Source organism: Camellia sinensis, chromosome 6 (assembly GCF_055761805.1).
Source record: "Camellia sinensis isolate YWXY chromosome 6, ASM5576180v1, whole genome shotgun sequence".
Lineage (NCBI taxonomy): Eukaryota > Viridiplantae > Streptophyta > Magnoliopsida > Ericales > Theaceae > Camellia > Camellia sinensis.
In genome coordinates this window covers 69,374,188-69,386,290 of record NC_138966.1, presented here as the reverse complement: position 1 = coordinate 69,386,290, position 12,103 = coordinate 69,374,188, and the positions used below count along the sequence as shown (strand labels likewise).

The 12,103-nt window shown below is 38.1% G+C and overlaps 1 pseudogene across 1 annotated transcript in view; it reads left to right on the top strand.

Moving 5' to 3' along the window:
• The window catches only part of LOC145792676 (rRNA biogenesis protein RRP5-like), an 87,038-nt pseudogene that overhangs the window by 54,909 nt on the left and 20,026 nt on the right, over positions 1–12,103 (top strand). Inside the window, exons 17-20 of the transcript XR_014332423.1 lie at positions 4,789–4,895; positions 6,468–6,548; positions 7,188–7,262; positions 7,343–7,444. The product of XR_014332423.1 is annotated as an rRNA biogenesis protein RRP5-like (transcript). The remainder of the gene's footprint in view (positions 1–4,788; positions 4,896–6,467; positions 6,549–7,187; positions 7,263–7,342; positions 7,445–12,103) is intronic.

The following is a 12,103-nucleotide window of genomic DNA, read 5'->3' as shown; positions in this document are numbered from 1 at the left end:
CTTGACTAGGCACCATAGAACTTGGTTCTCCTAAGTGATCATTATCAGACAGATGTGGTTTTTGTGGAGGATAAATGACATTGGGGAGCGGGATAGAAATATCCCAAAAATGGTCTTCTACTCCACTTGTCTCCCCCTGAAGAGAAGTGTTGGGGAAATAGGATTTTGTTTCCACAAATGACACATCCATACTCACATGAAATTTCTTGGTTTGAGGATCGAAACACTTATACCCCTTTTTGTTTGAGGAATAACCCAAAAAAACACATTTTATAGCACGGGGGTCAAGTTTTGAACGAAATTGACTGGGAACATGAACATAGGCAGCACATCCAAAAACTTTGGCGGGTAAATAAGAAAACAACCTCGTATCAGGAAAAACAAATTTGAGACAATCAAAAGGTGTTTTGTATGTTAACACCTTTGTAGGCATCCTGTTTATCAAATAAGAGGCTGTTAAAATTGCTTCACCCCATAAATATTTAGAAACATGCATGTAAAACATTATAGCACGTGCTACTTCAAGTAAATGTTTATTTTTTCGTTCTGCAATGCCATTTTGTTGAGGGGTATCCCGACATGTAGATTGATGAAAAATCCCCTTTTTTTTCAAAAACTCACCCAACTGCTCATTGAAATATTCTGTTCCATTATCAGAATGTAAAATACCAATTTTGGTTTGAAATTGGTTTTCAATCATATTGTAAAAATTTGTGAATAAATTTGTCACGTTAGATTTTTTATTCATCAAATAAATCCAACATAAGCGGGTATGGTCATCAATAAATGTAACAAACCATCTTTTACCAGAAAGAGTAGTGATTTTAGAAGGGCCCCAAACATCACTATGAATCAAATAAAAAGGTTTGAAAGCCTGGTAAGGTTTTGGCAAATAAGTAGAGCGATGAAATTTTGCAAAAATGCAACTTTCACAATGAAAAGAAGAACAATCAATCCCTTTAAATAATTCTGGAAATAAATGTTTCAGATAAAGAAAACTAGGATGTCCTAGCCTATAGTGCCATAGCATTATTTTTTCTCGAACAGAGATTGAACTAGTACTATTAAAGCTCTGAGCTTTTTTATTACTAACAGGTACTTCATCAAAGTAGTAAAGACCTTCAAGCATCCTAGCACGCCCAATCATCATCCCCGAGTTCTAGTCCTGAAATTCACAATGGGATTCAAAAAATGTAACACGACAATTAGAATCCTTAGATAGTTTACTGACAGACAAAAGTTTACAGGCTAAGTTGGGGACGTGAAGAACAACATTGAGATTAATTTTCTCAGTTAGTTTAATAAATCATTTTCCTGCAATAGGTGAAAAACTACCATCGGCTACTCTGATTTTGTCATGACCAGAACAAGGGAAATAGGTACTAAATAAATGGGAAAAACTAGTCATGTGATCGGAGGCACCGGAATCTATGATCCACGGAGAGAAGTTTAGGCAAGAGAAGGCTTTAGGATTTCTACCTGTTTGTGCCAACAAAACACTAGGAGTACCGGATGAGGAGTTGGATTTTATCAGCTTTAAGAGTTGATCAATCTGCTCTTTGTTGAAGGGACCTGAATCGGCTTCATTAGCGGTAGGAAAGCCACGATTCTTCTCTCCTTGTTTGCTGCTTTTCCAGTTGACAGGTTTGCCATGGATCTTCCAACACGTTTCGCGTGTATGGCGAGGCTTGTTGCAAAAATCACACCAGACCCGTGGCTTACATCAAACCTGCGCTAGTAATTTGCAGCCTTGTTGGCTGCAGCATCGCTAATTAAAGCAGAAATTTCAGTCGATTCACCAGTACCTTTTTTCTTAAGCATGACGCTCCTTCGGCTCTCTTCCCTTCTGATTTCGGCAAATACTTCGCCAATGGATGGGAGAGGAGGTCTGCCAATAATTCTTCCTCGCACTTCATCGAACTCAATGTTGAGGCCGGCAAGAAACTTGTAAATACGGCTGTCTTCCACAGTTTTCTTGTGGTGGTTGCAGTCGTCAACCGATTTCCATTCGTATGTGTTGAAGATGTCAAGATCCTGCCACAACCTTTTCAACGAATTGAAATATTTGGTGACGGAATCATCTCCTTGACGAATCTCTCCCAACTTCAAAGTTAATTCGAAAATTTGAGATTGATTTCCTAGGTCAGAATACATCTGACTAACATTATCCCACAACTCTTGTGCAGTAGTATAGCACATGTAATTAGAGCTTATATCCTCCTCCATGGAATTGACCAACCATGTCATAACCATGGAGTTTTCAGCGTCCCAACTGTCGAACAGCGGATCATTAACAGCAGGAGCCTTCTTGTCACCAGTGATGTAACCGATCTTTCCTTGCCCACGGATATACATCCGGACAGATTGTGACCAGCGGAGAAAATTATCACCATTTAGGCGGATGGTGGTGATTTGGACAGAGTGAGAGTTGGACGTTTTCACCGGAATGGCAGCGGCAGGGGTTGAAGTGGTTTCGGACGTGACTTCCGACATGACTATGACGGTTTTAGGGCTGCTGTGTTTTTTGTTGCTCTGATACCAACTTAGAAAATATGAGGAAGAAGAACTCCGAAAATATGAGGAAGAAGGAATATATTTCTGTTATATTCAAAACTTTTTATCTTACAAGACCAAATGACACTCCTTATATAGGAGATATTACAAACATCATTATAACCCATTATATGCCACTTACATATTATATATTACCACTATCTACCACTATCATATTATATACATGCCACTATCTGCCACCAACACCACTATCATATTCTATACATGCCATTATCTGTCACTAACACCACTATCATATTATATACATGCCACTATCTTATTATATACATTAACACAAATTTCCAGCACTCCCCCTCAAGCTGGTGTGAAGATATCTTCCATAGCCAGCTTGCTAGTCAGCTTATCAAATTGCTTCTTGTGTAGTCCCTTCGTTAGCACATCAGCTAATTGTTCACCTGTTGGAAGGTAGGTCATATAGATTATGCCAGCATTGATTTTCTCCTTGATGAAATGTTTATCCACTTCTATATGTTTTGTGCGATCATATAGAACTGGATTATGAGCTATAGATATAGCTGCTTTGTTGTCACAATAGACCTTCATAGGTGTCGGGTGAGAAAGCTTTAATTCTTCAAGAATTCTTTTAATCCACATTACTTCACAGATTCCATGGGCAACAGCTCTGAACTCTAGATTGCACTATTGGATCTTTAGTTGATGACTTTATATTGGTTATATGGATTGCACTAGCAAGCATATAAAATTTTAAATTTGGATTCTAAATCCTACTGAAGTTAGGATTCTATGTTACATTGACTAAAAAGAAACCAAATACTTATGTTGGACACCCGACCCTTGGGCAATGGTGTGGGATATATGTCCGATACTTCTCATCAGACACTCCATACATATTTTTATTGAACACTATTATTATATGTATATATTGTTGTATTATTGCTATAAAATAAATAAAATGCTTTTTTGACATTGTATGTTACATATAAGTTAACATTGTTTTATCTCATATAATAGATTGAAAATATAAAATTTGACCTTTTATACCGAGTCAGTGTACCCTTAAATTTGACGTTTGCTGGGTCTGACCTCTAGACACCCTCCCGCACCCGATACCTGTATCTGAGTCCGCGTAACATAGGTTAGGATTACCTACTAGTCTACATATAATACCTACTAGATGCATTCAGTTCAATACAGAGTAGTTCTCGAGGAATTTTCTAGCAATTTATTAGGGAATGTGTGGTGCAATTCCAAGCCTAGGTCTGACCTTTAAGGATTTTTAGAATTGCCTCCTAGCATCTACTTCTACTGAAATTGTTTTTTTGGTCTTAGTTTATGACCCGTAACCACTTTTAACCCTTGTAAAATCTTCTCTGTTGAGCTTATTTGCTTTCCTTTTGAAATAATTAGCCATAGCAATGACACCAACTGTAATTGTCTGGGCACTGTTCACATCCTCAAAGTTTTGTATCTCTTTCCTGATTAAAGGCACCCAAACAAAATGTTTTTCTTTTTCTTTTTACCTCTTTTATTATTTTATGCTTCATTGAGGTTGTGTCCCCAAGTCAGTTGATCATCTCTTTACTGCTTGATTTAGACCAAGTTTGACAAGTTGTAAAAAAGTCAAAAACCCAAAAAATTACTCAAAAAGTAAAAAGTAATCACTATTCACCCAAAAGTCAAAAATTACGGCTGAACAACTCCCGATTCTAATTTTCTCCTACACACTAATTTATACAATTTTTTAATACACATTTTTTCATAAAAAGTCAAAAAGTTAACCCAAACAATCATAATTTTTTCCTCAACTTTTTAGTCTAAAAAGTCAAAAAGTGCACTTATTTAGGACATCCCAAACAACCCCTACGGTCCCTTTATTTTTTTTCCCTCTTTACACTCCCCTCCAAGAAACCATGATGAATTGGGACCAGCATTTGGGGAAGGGAATGGGTTCATTGAATTATCAGAGACTAGTATTAGGTGTTGGGAGGTTGTCGAGGGGTGTATACGTTAATGGAGCAGATGTTTTGGAGTTGCACCCTTGCTGCTTGTGGGTGAATAACTGGAGGGGGAGAGAGCGAGTTTTTGGCAGTCATCATTTTTATTTCTTAGTCATTTTGTTCTACTTGAAAGGATATTTCTTGTATGTATGCTTGTTTCTTGCTTAGATGCTATTAAATTTTCATTGCCAGAAAGTCTTTATGACAATTATGAATTGCTGATCCAAATTTTAAAATTTCCTCTTGAATGTTGTAGACGTTGAGAGCAACAATTTAATTCTCACTGCTAAGTATTCACTTATTAAATCTGCTAAACAACTTCCTGCAGAAGTTTCTCAAATTTGTCCTCATTCAATAATCCATGTAAGAATTTATTTACTAGTTTATTTCTGGGCCCTGTTTTTTTCTATTTTTTATATATATATTTTTTTGTAGGAAAACTCATCACATATTAATGCAGCCCCAAGGTTTTAAAAAGCGGTTGCGGTCGCCGTAACGGTGGCGGTGGCGCGGTTGCGGTTGCGGGGTGTAAAGGCTGTAGTGTAACGGTTGCGGTAACCGGAACCGTGAATTTTTTTATTTTTCGCACAATTTGAAACAAACTTACGGATACGCATATTTTTTTTCCATGATCATATTTATTGGGTTAAAAATAAATATTGATCAATTTTTATAAATTTTTAAGTATGGTCTAATATATTTCATATTTTTAAATTACTATAAACTGAGTTTTTTTCATTTTATTTTAATAATTAATGACTTTATATTATACAAAAAATAATCACTAACTATTATATATAAGATAAACAATGACAAAAGTAAAAGAATAAATAAAAGCCTAAATATATATATACATATTTTAACCAATCCAAATAGATAATGACCACACTCATTATTATTATTATTTTCAAACAATATATAGATAGACACACACAAACAAAATGGTTGAGTGATAGCAGCTGAATAGAATAACATAGGTCTTACAACTTCAACGAATCAATAACATGTTCTTCATCTTCCCTCTTCTCTCTTTCTATCTCTTGCTTCTCCATTTTCTCTCTTTATCTTCTCTCTTCTCTCTATCCCTCTTCCCCCATTTTCAGTTTTTTTTGGTGTTTTTTGGAAAGAAACAGTTTGGAACCGTTACGTAACAGTGCGTAACAGGCCGTTACGGCTGTTACGGCACCGTTAAGACCGCTACGGTAGCCGCTACGGCCGACACACCTATGAATCTCAATCACACTGCAAAAGTGGCCATAACGGGTGGCGGTAACTGCCAAAACCGTTACGTAACGGCGTTACGTAACGGTTGCGGCCGCTTTTTAAAACATTGTGCAGCCCCTATTCTGCTGCATTTTTAAAAGTAATTTCTTAAAAAATATATATATTGAGGGAGAAGCTAGAGAATATGCATTGTTGGTGTCATTGGTTTTCAAAACAGAACTGAAAATGGCCAAAAAAAGAATGAAATTATAAGATGATAGGATGAAAAAGTATGAAAAGTAAATCTTGTCAACCCCTTTTCACATTTTCTTCGTTTGTGTTTGCCTAAGCCCACCCCTTGTCTTCATTCTCTTCCAATCCTAAACCATTGCCGACCTTGCCCAATCTTCATTTATAAAATATTATACTCACACCTGCACTGTCCAACAAGAGAAAAAATTAAACTCCAGCTTGCCACTAGACTATTCAGCCACTTAACTCCTCCATACAGTTCGCACTCACTATGTTCCCTTTGATTAACCCACTTCCCGTGCCAAACAACTGGATCATCATCTCCAACAACTTAGATTACCTACAAATGAAGCCCATGGAAAGTTGGAAGTTAAAAGTATACGAAATATTATCAAAGTGTCCCATAGCTTTAAAAGATCAATTGCGGATATTTTGCAGTTGAATTTTATTGACTAATACTACTTCGGATGTTTGAACCAGGGGTACGTGTGTAACTTGATTGAATCTGGTTGTTTTGTTCGATATATTGAGCGTTTAACTGGTTTTGCTCTTAGAAGCAAGGTAGTAACCTTCATTATTTCTGTCATTTCTTTTTTTCTTCCGGCTATTACTTTCTCTGGACAGGTTTGGTTGAGACTATTTTAACCTAAGTAAGAAAAATCAGCTTATTTTTGTCTTATTAGGACATTTTTCATATTTGATCAATTTTTTCCCTAGTTTTTTATTTTATTTTATTTTATTATTATTTTTTTAAAAGCTAAAAATCAAAAAACATTTTGATTGAATTTTAAAATGTCCTTTTAAGACAAAAATTAGGCATCATTTGCCCAAAAATTGGCTTTATTTTACCTTAATTGAATTTTTTTTCTTTCAAATTTGATCATTTTTTATTTAAATTTTTTAGGTTCCTAAAAATAATAAATATGATCAAATTTTTAAAGAGTCTTAATAAGACGAAAATAAGCTATCTTTTACCCAAAAAATTGGCTTAATTTTTGCTCATATGAATTTTTTCAAATTGGATCATTTTTTAAAATTTGTTTTTAGGTTCCCTCTACTCGAGGAACCTAAAATCAAAAAAATTCGATGAAATGTTTCTTAGGCTAAAATGGCCTGAACCAGACAAGGCCCAAGTGTCCTGTTTAATTTAGTAGTATTCTCCCTCATTTTGGGTTTTCTTTTGTTTTTTGTTTTTTGAAGGCAACGGATGACCGAAGAACTAATCTGTCTGAAGCCTTCTACATTGGGCAATCTGTTCGCAGTTACATACTTGATGTAGGTTGACAATTTGAGAATGGAATCTCTTATGCTATTGAAGAATCTCAGTTACAAGCTTCTGTTTGTTTTCTTTCCAGGTTAGTAGTGAAACTGGCAGAGTAACATTATCTTTGAAGCAATCATTATGCTCTTCGATGGATGCATCCTTTATCCAAGAATACTTTCTCTTGGAAGAAACGGTAAACACTGAAGTCACCATATTTTTAACATATCAAAAATGATTTTGTTTACAAATTTAACTCTTTAGTTAAATAATCCAAACTTAGAGAAAAGATAATTCTTCTTTAAATTCTGTGTACTAAGAAGGAAACAAAATAGAAATGCAACCACATTGGATTCGTGAGTGAAATTTTTTATTTCTGTTTTTTGTGTCGTTATTCTAATTACAGAACAACTCGAAGTTTCCCATGGAAGAAAGGGTTATTCAACTCTTTTTGTCAAGGACTTCCAAATCATTAGAAATGCACTTATCATATGTGCTAATTCCATATCTGGCTCAACTGTTTAGGAAATCATGGGCATGTTTCTAATTGATGTACAAAATGCAATTCTTATTTGATAGGTTTCAAACAAAATTGATTTTCCTGTCTTGTTGAGGATGCTTTTGTCCATTGGTTTGGTATACTCATTTACTGTAGCCTGGATAAGATTCTTGAAATAGCTGATGGTTTCTGGTTCGCTGAACTGATAAAAACAAGAGGTAATGATTTCTTGAAATAGCTGATGATGTTCACTGTACGTATAAGGTTCTTGAAACAGCTGATGAAAGGTTTACTAGTGGACTAACTTATATCAGCTTCTGAATTGCTCTATGATGGGAAAAAGTTGCGCTTCAACTACAAGTTTGAGGGCTTACAATGGCCAGCAAAAGCAGTTTTATTTATTATCTATATTTTTTGTGAGTAAAAGATTTATTAGAGAAAGCATTAAAGGGGTACTAACCAATGTCAACAGCCAGACTTGTCACAAAAGCCAAAATGCCTATTATCACTCCTCAGTTATCTAGCGCTCTACAAAAACAGGAAGAATTGTGAATGTGATAGAAATTGAAGGACACCAAAAACGATTGTCATGCTTTAATTGAGTGTGTTAGGTGAGAGTTGAGTGTGGTAGGTAGATGTAAGTGTTAGGTGAGAGTTGAGTGTGGTAGGTGAATATGTTTTTCTCTTCTATATATAGGAGTCATTGTATACAAACACACATCAATCAATAATACATAATTCATTCTCTCAATTTCTCTATACATCAAATTTAACATGGTATCAGAGCAGGTTTAGTACCTAATATTTTTCGCTTCACCGGCGGGCGGCAACCTCACCTTAGCCGTCCGCCGGACCTCAACCTAGTCCGCTAAGATTTTTTTTTTCCACATACCTCGCCAAAGCAAAGCCTCCGTGCCCTCCGCACTAAGAACACTCACATCTTCACCCTCTCCGAGCTCGCCGCCGTCATCTCGCTGATCGCCTCCGTCATCTACCTCCTCGGCTTCTTTTGATTTCACAATCTCTCTTCTCTCTCTCCAAACACCACCAAATCTCAAAACCCACCTCCCCAATCTCTCTCTCTCTCATCAGATCTCATCCATTTCCGTATCACATTCTCAGATACACCTAGAAAAATAAACAGAGCGAGAGAGAGAAAGAGCCAGAGCAAGTACTTGTTTGTAGAGAGCAGCAGATGTCTAATGTGAGATGAAGAAGAAAACCACCACCTCCGCCCACCATTTCTTCTCCAACATTCTCTCTCTACACTTCTTTCTTCTCTCTCTCTTCTTCATCTCTTCTGCTACTTCTCATTCCGACTTCGCCGTCATTGGCGGCCTCACCGACGCCGAAGCTCTGTACATCAAGCAAAGACAACTTTTGTCCTCCAGAGACGAGTTCGGCGACCGAGGCGAGTTTGTGACCGTTAGTCCATCTCTGGTCTTCCCAAACCCTCGTCTCCGACCAGCCTACATTGCTCTCCAAGCTTGGACAGAAGCTATTTTCTCCGATCCCCAAAACCTCATAGGCGATTGGGTCGGATCTCGTGTTTGCAACTACACCGCAGTTTTTTGCGCTCCGGCGCCGGACAACTCCTCGATCTTGACCGTCGCTGGCATCGATCTCAACCACGGCGGCATCGCCGGGTACCTCCCGGAGGAGCTCGGACTCCTCACAGATCTGGCATTGTTTCACACACACCATGCATCCGTAACTCTCTCTCTACTAGAGGACGCTGTCTCTCTCTCTCTCGGGTTTGGGGTGTTGAAGAACACTCTCTCGGGTTTGGGGTGTTGACGAACAAACCAACAAAAAAAAAAAAAAAACAAAAAAAAAAAGAACGAACAGATACACATGCCCTCCACCCACTCCCTCTCTCTCTGGTCCCTTTTTCTCTCCCCCATACTCCCTTTACTCATATCCATCCTTTTTCTTAATTTATTCCACCCACGTTACACTTTTCTTTTATTTTAATATCTATATATATATTTTTTTTATATTTCCCCTATTCGAGAGCATCACCCTTTTCCCCTTCTCTTCTTATTATTTTTTTATATTCCACCTCTCACATTGTTTTTCATATCACCCATCCGACGCACATGGGTCTGAGTCAAAAAAAAAAACCAAAAAAAAAAAAAAAAAAAAAAAAAAAAGAAGAAGAAGAAGAAGAAGAAGCAGGAAGATCTGCACACCAACTCATTTTATTCATGTCGGGTCTCACCCCGATCACCATGTTTCCACATACAAAAACACACAAAAAAAAAAAAAATCCACAAACACAAAACAAAATAAAATAAAATAAAATAAAATACAAACAAACACCCACATTCACAGGTGGGATTTTTCTTCTCTATTCTGCCGCCGGTCTTTTCTTCTTGCCTCCGTCTTGGGCGGCCCTTGCCGGTGTTGCCTCCGTGTTTCCTACTCCACTGGGCATGATCACTCCATCCTGCTCCTCCACTACAGCATATGGCGGACCTCCAAATCGGAACATAACGGTGGCCTTCCGCTTCAGCTCCTTATTTTCCGCCTTTAGCACACTTATCTCTGCTCGCGCATCCTTATACATGCGTTGGAGCAGAGCCAGCTGGGCGTTTAACTGCTGCACCTCATTTGTCCTACTCTGCAGCCGGTGCGACAAGTTTGTGACCGCCGTCATGGTCTCCACACATGACTTCAAAGTATACTGATTGGCCTCAATATCAGTTTGCACCGCCATTTTTTGCTCAACCGACCGCATAGGGAAGTTCAACGGCGCAAAACCAGAGGCGCTTGGTTGAGGTTCACTGGCCACCGCACCAGTTGTCTCTCTTGTTGACTCGTTGAGGTCGGGAAAGAGAGTGAGCAGACCACGGGACGAAGAGGCCATATTCTGGGTAGCTGAACGGGAAGACGAGGCCATGTTATGGGTTGCTGAGTGTTTCAGAGAAGGGTTGGTTACAGAGTGTTTACAAAGTGTTTCAAGATTTGCAGCTCTTAGCGACAAGCTCTCAGAGAACGAAGAAGTTTCAACTGGTTTGTTATGCTTCCAAGCTTCAGCCTCCGCTTCGGTTTATAAAGACCATGATGAAGAGGCAGACACGCACATCATGCGCCGCTCGGCGCTAGACGACAACATAGGCGCGCCTTTTGATGGCACGCCTTTTGATGGCACGCCTTTTTATGGATTGGGCACGCCTTTTGATGGCACTCCTTTTGACAGATTGGGCACACCTTTTGAGGGTGCGACTTTTTAGGGGTCCGACAAGACTCTGTAAACTGTCCCGACATTTGATTCCGGTTAGCTTTTCCAAGGGTCCGACAAGACTCTGTAAACTGTCCCGACATTGATTCCGGTTAGTTTCTACAAGGGTCCAGCAAGACTCCGTAAACTGTCACAACAACTGTCACAACACCTTTTGAGGGTGCGACTTTTTAGGGGTCCGACAAGACTCTATAAACTGTCCCGACATTGATTCCGGTTAGCTCCTTCATGGGTCCGACAAGACTCTGTAAGCTGTCCCGACATTGATTCCGGTTAGTTTCTACAAGGGTCCAGCAAGACTCCGTAAACTGTCACAACAACTGTTACAACATTGTCTGCTACAACGGTCCGACATGACCCCATAAACTGTCTTCTACATCGGTCCAACACGAGCCCGTGTCTTCTACATCGGTCTGCCATCACCATACAGTCTTCTACAACGGTCTGACATGACCATACAGTGTCTCCTATCCTCTTTTATTTTTATGTATTTTCTTATTTTGTTACTCTCTCCAAACTCAAGTTGGTTAGTATCTATCCTCCTTGAGTTTGAGGGGGGCTGTAAGTGTGGTAGGTAGAGTTGAGTGTGTTAGGTGAGAGTTGAGTGTGGTAGGTAGATGTAAGTGTGTTAGGTGAGAGTTGAGTGTGGTAGGTGAATATGTTTTTCTCTTCTATATATAGGAGGGTCATTGTATACAAAAACACATCAATCAATAATACATAATTCATTCTCTCCATTTCTCTATACATCAAATTTAACAGCTAACTATGTCATTTTCTTGTAGTATTGCTCATGAGTTAGCACAGGAAATGTATCAATGTACACTATAGGAAAATTGTCTAAACTGTTCCTAATTGCACATGTAGAATTGTCTTAACTATACTTATTTTTATTTATTTATTTATTTTTATTATTATTAAAGTTGCCATCAAAGTTTTAGGGTTGGAAAGTGGTTCAAGGTGGACAAGGAAAGGACGGCATTTCTTTTTGTTATGTTTGATCTGATCTGATGTCATTTGCGAATGAATTTTCCTTTGAAATCTTAGGTTGCGTTTGGTAGAGCTTTCTAACTATGATTTGAGAGTAGGAGTTATATTTTGAGTTTGTGAGT